The sequence below is a fragment of the Cherax quadricarinatus genome, unplaced genomic scaffold, assembly GCF_038502225.1.
Source record: "Cherax quadricarinatus isolate ZL_2023a unplaced genomic scaffold, ASM3850222v1 Contig2533, whole genome shotgun sequence".
NCBI lineage: Eukaryota > Metazoa > Arthropoda > Malacostraca > Decapoda > Parastacidae > Cherax > Cherax quadricarinatus.
Genome location: NW_027197559.1, coordinates 31,521 through 38,767, shown reverse-complemented (window position 1 = coordinate 38,767; position 7,247 = coordinate 31,521).

Genomic DNA, 7,247 nt, shown 5'->3' with positions numbered 1-7,247 from the left:
CATAGTCACAGGAGAGCGGAGGCCAGATAAATCGAAGGAGTCAGTCGAGACCTCAGTACCTGAAGCGGGTGTGGAAACAGCACCGGCAAGAGATACAGAGGCATAAGGAGTGTCCAAAGAGTGGTCCAAAGACGAGGCGGGGTCAGAACTGGGTGCAGTATCAAGAAGGGGCCCGGGGGTAGCAGGTTCATGGATTAGGGCTGCCATGGTTAGGCTACTTTTCTTTGTTTTTAAGAAAATGAAAAAAAGAAAATGGGGACTGGGGAGGGATAGTTCCTAGGAGGAATGAAAGGGCCAGAAATCTCTCCGCGCCCAAGAGGACCTCATCACCACAAGTAGCGAAGATGCAGCATGGAACCTGTGCCATACCCTACCCATCATGCCAGTAAACCAGCAATCCGGGATAGCACCCTCACATCTGCCGAGTTACCTCGGTGGACAAAAGAGAGGGCGGCCAGATATCCGCCACAAAGCATACCTCCTTCAACCACCACCCCCAGAATCCGAAAGGTGGCTTCCAGAGATACACCCGTTGCCCGAGACCCAAACCCACCCTCCGGGATACCAGAGAGGGATCCGGACATCCCCAGGCAATCCAGATTCCACAGCAAACTACGCCACCGCCATGAACCTCAATGGAATGGGATGGACCCCGGTACCCTTTCCCCTACCTAGGAACTAGCGTGCCTGTGAGAAAAAATCCCAAAGGTTAAAAAGGAAAGGCAAAAGGGAGGGGTGGGGAGGAGGAAAGGAAAAAGGGGAGGATCGGATAGGGAAGGGGGGACTGGGGGGTAATTAAGTTTGGTCTGAGGAAGGAGACAGACAGGTGTAATTATTTTGACCAAAAGCCTCTTCACCACGCCAAGGAGCCCTCCCTTGAAGAGGTCATGTGAGGTAGCAAATGCGTTAAGGTATGTTATGGTTGATTTTTTTGCATGTTCCTTGGGGTGTGAGGGAAGTGCGGGGGGGGTAATGTCAGAATTAAGGCATTAGCAGCTTGTTTTTATAGGTCGGTGGGTAGGAATAGAAGCTATTATGGGGGCCAGTGGGTTAATCCTTTTCCAGAGAGTTATCGGGGTCTGACTGTGGCATGACTGCTTCAGTTTGTGCCGGGGAAAGGACGGCATGGGGTTGGCATCCAGTGGCAAATGACGAGTGCTTGGGGAATGGATTTAGTAGGGTAGTGCGGTGATGGTGGCTTCTCCGGTGGTGCGGAGATCAGAACTTTTGTTTTGGTATTTATCTTTTGTGAGGTGTTGGAATAGGTCATGAAAGTGTGCATCATGTTCCAGGATGAGGATGCCAGGTGTCCTAGAGGCTAGTATACTGGTGGACGAGAGATGGAGGTTTTTATTCCTCCATAGTTTTTAGGAGCCTTTAGTTTTCACCTCCTTTAGTTGTACCTTACCAGGTAATTTATATACGTGTTAACTGGCATTTATTCATAGTGCGAAGTGTGCCTCTAGTGTTTCTTCGCTTTTCACAATTTGGTTCAAGTATGTATGCGCTTTTTGTGTGTTGGTTTTGCATTTCGTTTTGGGGTATTGTTAGGGTGGATTTAGAAGCTCGTATGCTCAGGCAAAGGAACCCAATGTATTGCTCCCGTTGGTGACTACAGAGTCAGTCCAGAGTGGATGGTTCTGGTTTTAGGCAGTGGTCATATCTAGTGTAATTCAACGTACCATGTTTAGACATGGTGTAATGGTCTGTCTGAAGGGGCGTGCGTGTGTGTGTGTGTGTGTGTGTGTGTGTGTGTGTACTCACTTATTTGTACTCACCTATTTGTGGTTGCAAGGGTCGATTCATAGCTCCTGGCCTCGCCTCTTCACTGATTGCTACTAGGTCCTCTTTCTCCCTGCTCCTTGAGCTTTATCATACCTCGCCTTAAAACTATGTATGGTTCCCGCCTCCACTACTTCACTTTCTAGGCTATTCCACGGCTTGACTACTCTATGAATGAAGAAATACTTCCTAACATCCCTTTGATTCATCTGAGTCTTCAACTTCCAATTGTGACCTCTTGTGTCTCTGTCCCATCTCTGGAACATCGCGTCTTTGTCCACCTCGTCTATTCCGTGCAGTATTTCATATGTCGTTATCATGTCTCCCCTAACCCTCCTGGCCTCCAGTGTCGTTAGGCCGATTTCCCTCAACCTTTCTTCGTAGGACAATCCCTGTAGCTCTGGGACTAGTCTTGTTGCAAACCTTTGCACTTTCTCTAATTTCTTGACGTGCTTGACTAGGTGTGGATTCCAAACTGGTGCTGCATACTCCAGTATGGGCCTGACGTAAATGGTATACAGAGTCTTGAACGACTCCTCACTGAGGTATTGGAACGCTATCCATAGGTTTGCCAGGCGCCCGTATGCTGCAGCAGTTATCTGCTTGATGTGCGCCTCAGGAGATATGCTTGGTGTTATACTCACCCCCAGATCTTTTTCATTGAGTGAGGTTTGCAGACTTTGGCCATCTAAACTATATTGTGTCTGCGGTCTTCTTTGCCCTTCCCCTATCTTCATGACTTTGCATTTGGCAGGGTTAAACTCAAGGAGCCAGTTGCTGGACCAGGCTTGTAGCCTGTCCAGGTCTCTTTGTAGTCCTGCCTGATCCTCATCCGATTTGATTCTTCTCATTAACTTCACATCGTCCGCAAACAAGGACACTTCTGAGTCTATCCCTGCCATTATGTCATTCACATATACCAAGAACAGCACAGGTCCTAGGACTGACCCCTGTGCAACCCCCTTGTCACAAGCACCCACTTTGACACCTCATCATGTACCATGACTCGTTGTTGCCTCCCTGTAAGGTATTCTCTTATCCATTGCAGTGCCTTTCCTGTTATGTGTGCCTGATCCTCTAGCTTTTGCAGTAACCTCTTGTGAGGAACTGTGTCAAAGGCCTTCTTGCAGTCCAAAAAAATGCACTCGATCCACCCCTCTCTCTCGTCTTACTTCTGTCACCTTGTCATAAAACTCTAATAGGTTTGTGACACAGGATTTTCCCTCCCTGAAACCATGCTGGTTGTCAATTATACACTTGTTTCTTTCCAGGTGCTCCACCACTCTCCACCTGATGATCTTCTCCATGATCTTGCATACTATACACGTTAGTGATACAGGTCTGTAGTTTAGTGCCTCATGTCTGTCTCCCTTTTTAAAAATTGGGACTACATTTGCCATCTTCCATACCTCAGGGAGTTGCCCAGTTTCAAATGATGTGTTGAAGATCTTCGTTAATGGTACACACAATGTCTCTGCTCCCTCTTTAAGGACCCATGGAGAGATGTTGTCTGGTCCCACCGCCTTTGAGATGTCAAGTTCGCATAGCAGCTTCTTCACCTCCTCCTTGGTTATATGTACCTCATCCAGCACTTGCTGGTGCACCCCCCTGCTCTGATTTCCTGGAGTCCTACTGGTTTCCACTGTAAATACTTCTTTAAATCTTGTGTTGAGCTCATGACATACCTCCCGGTCATTTCTTGTGAATTCCCCATCATCCTTCCTCAGTCTGATTTCCTGGTCCTTGACTGTTGTGGCTGTACAACAGCTTCGGGTCAGTCTTGACTTTCGATGCTATGTCATTTTCGTATTGCCGCTGAGCCTCCCTTCTTATCTGTGCATTTTCGTTTCTGGCACTTCGGCTAATCTCTATTTTCCTGAGTTCTCTGTCTTCTGTACCTTTTCCATTCTCTAGTACACCTAGTTTTTGCCTCCCTACACCTTTGGGTGAACCAAGGACTCATTCTGTTCTTCCCATTATTTCTGTTTCCCTTGGGAACAAACCTCTCCTCTGCCTCCTTGCATTTTGTTGCCACATAGTCCATCATTTCTTGTACTGGTTTTCCAGTCAGTTCCCTCTCCCACTGAATGTCTTGAAAGAAGTTCCTCAAGCCTGAGTAGTTCCCCCTTTTGTAGTTTGGTTTTTCCCACCCTATTCTTGCTGCTCTCTCCACTTGGAGCTCAACTATGTAGTCGAAGCACAGAACCACATGATCACTAGCTCCCAGGGGCCTTTCATACATGATATCCTCGATGTCAGAACTTCTCAAGATGAATACAAGGTCCAGTCTTGCTGGTTCATCCTCTCCCCTCTCTCTGGTAGTGTCTAACATGTTGATGCATGAGGTTTTGCAGTACCACATCCATCATCTTGGCTCTCCATGTTTCGGGACCCCCATGGGGCTCCAGGTTTTCCCAGTCAATCTCCTTGTGATTGAAATCACCCATAATTAGTAACTTTGCTCCCCCCATGTGTGCTCTCCTGGCCACCTCGGCTAGTGTGTCGACCATTGCTCTGTTGCTCTCATCGTATTCTTCTCTTGGCCTCGTGCAGTTCTGTGGTGGGTTGTACATTACTGCAATTATCACCTTATGTCCCTCAGACTGGATTGTTCCTACTAAGTAGTCCCTTTCGCTCGTGCCATCCATTCCTTCCATTTTCTCAAACCCCCACTGGTTTTTAATGAGCAGTGCAACTCCTCCTCCCCCTCTCCTCTGTCTGTCTTTCCTGAGGATTTGATATCCGGATGGAAAGATTGAATCTGTTATTATTCTGGTGAGTGCTATTATGTCTGGGGATGTCTCCTCGATTCTTTCGTGCCACTCCTCATACTTATTTGTTATTCCATCTGCATTTGTGTACCACACCTTCAACTTCTTTTCTAAGATTGTGGTCTGGGAGGTGAATTGGGGTTGGGGAAGTGGGAGACCTGATAAGGAACTATGGGTGGTTGCTGTGGGGGTGGAGTTTGTAATGCAGTGGGTGGGGGCATTGGATGTGGCATGGGTGTTTTGGTTTAGTGTTTGGTTGCAATGGGGTTGACCTGGTTGAGAGGCTTCTATAGGAAGTTGTGAGGGAGGCTGTATTTGATCTTCCTGTGTCTGATCTCCTGTCTGTCTTCTCCATCCCCTCTTTCCTCCTTTCACCTTTTTACCATCTCTCTCTGTTTCTTCCTTTCTGATTGTGTTCTGTCGCAGTCGAGATACACCTTCCTGTATGCTGGCATGTCCCTTAATCGTGCTTTCTCCTGCAGGATCCTGTTCCGAGTCGATTCTGCCTTGGAGGTCACTTTCACTGGCCCAGTTCTTTTTTTTACAAACCCCCGTTCTCCGAAAATTTTCCAGCTGGGTCATGTAGTCTTCTCCTATTGCTTTCATGATGCTTTCAATTGCTTTTTTTCCCCTTATTTTCTTGCTTCATATGTTTCCCCTTCAACTTCCTGCAGCCCATACACAAAGACTGACCTCACCCTTTCATGCTCCCACTGCATATCCCTGTGTATCCCCTCATTCCATTTGATTTCCTCCATTGCAGCTTTCCTTTCTTCAGTTTCACTAGCTAATGTATTTGGGCACAGTGGCCTGTCATTTTCCTTTCTCGGCTTTCCCTGGGCTCTGCTGTGGTCTGTTAGGGCCTTCACATATAGCTTAGCTTTCATTTACTACAGACTTCACTGATTGAACTTCTATATGCAGTTTTGCTCCTTTCCCTACAGTCCCCTTATTTGTGACTGAGGTAGCAGTCTGTTGTCAATCCCAAAATGTTCTTTAGTTCTTTAGGCCGTTTCAGATTTTTCAGTTCCTTTTCTAAACTCTGTATCCTGGCCTGCTGCTGCTTTGACTTGCACCTCCCACTTCCTGCTTTCCATGTCTATCCTCTCTTCTATTCTCATGCTAAGTTCTTCTAGTTTCTTTTCCCATTCATGTTCCCTTTTTGTGAGCTCTGCTGCCCAATCTTCCTTTCCAGTTTCCTCCTACTGTCGCTTGGTTTTTCTTGTTGCTCTGGCAACCCATTTTTGTTTTATCCTGATTGCCTCGGAGTGGGAAACCTACGTAATTCTGTATGTTAGGTTAGTATTGTGTATGTCAGAGTGTGGGGGGGGGAGGTAGAGGAGGAACTGTGGCTATATGGGAGTAGTGGGGAGGGGGGAGTGGGAAGGAGAGTGAAGCAAGTGGGAGAGGGAAGGAGGGAAAGGTGGGGAGGGAGAGGGTGAAAGAGGGAGGGGAGGGATCAGGTGAAGGAGTGAGATGTCGGTGGGGGAAGTGTATGTGCGAGTCTGGCAGTGTGCGCGTGTGTACACTAGGCTACGCTCCTCTTTTGAAGATCATAAAATTTTTTTTCACAATCAATCTTATTAATACACTAATATATACTAAATATTAAGTGTACGTGTGTGTGTGTGTGTGTGTTTACTAGCTTGTCTTTTTGAAAAAGAGTGGGGGGTTAAGTTAACACTTAATTGTTTTTGGTTCACCGGTACTCTCCCAGCCCAGATCTTCGCACACTACACTACTTTACTTTTTGAAGATTATAGGATTATTTTTTCTCAATTCGTTTATAATAAACATTAGTATATATTAATATAATTACGGGTGCACACTTGTGTTTTTATGTGCGTACTTGTTAACTAGCTTGTCGCTGTCCGGGGGGGGGGGGTTCCACTAGGCTACACAACTCTTCTGGAGTTTACCTGGAGATATTTACTAAACATTATCAGGGTTACCACTATCTCCTGGTACTGAAATAGGGAGTGTGATGGTATAGCATACAACCAGCAGGGCAAGACAGACTAGACACTAACCAAAATTAACCACAAATAGGCAAGTGATGTCTGCACAACAATGGAGGTTCCTGCTGGTCTGCTGCTATCAACTCATTCAATTTCGTAACTCCTTCAGGAACTATCATGCATTCAATTTTTTTTTTATTTTATAGAGACTTGGTATTCCCTTTCTTTAGTACAGTATTATGGTCATAACAAGTCTGATAGCTACATTCACAACACCAACAGCTGGGGGATTCACTAATTTTTTCTTACTGAAAGTACTTAAATCTCTCTTATGACCTTATCACTACACTGCTGTTATAACCAAGTAACATTTGCATTTGTTAATATTTCAGATCACACCGTTAACCCAATTAACTGTTTGGATATGTGTCAACACTGCAGCCAGCAGCCTGATCAGCCGACTGCTACCCTCCCTCAATTCATTCAAATTTAAATCTTAAAATTCTTGATCTTACCACATTATTCGCACTCTTGAAAGCTATTACACTCTTGTAGGTATGTTCACTGATTCACTCACGTACGATGACCGCTAATAATATCTTAGGACAGCCACTAGAACGCTAAATCCTGGGAGCACTATTCAGCGATACTGCTTCACGTGTGCGTGCGTGTGCGTGGGTGTGTGATGGGAGGAGGCGGGTGCTCTAATTAGAGGGGGGGGGTTATTTAGGCATTA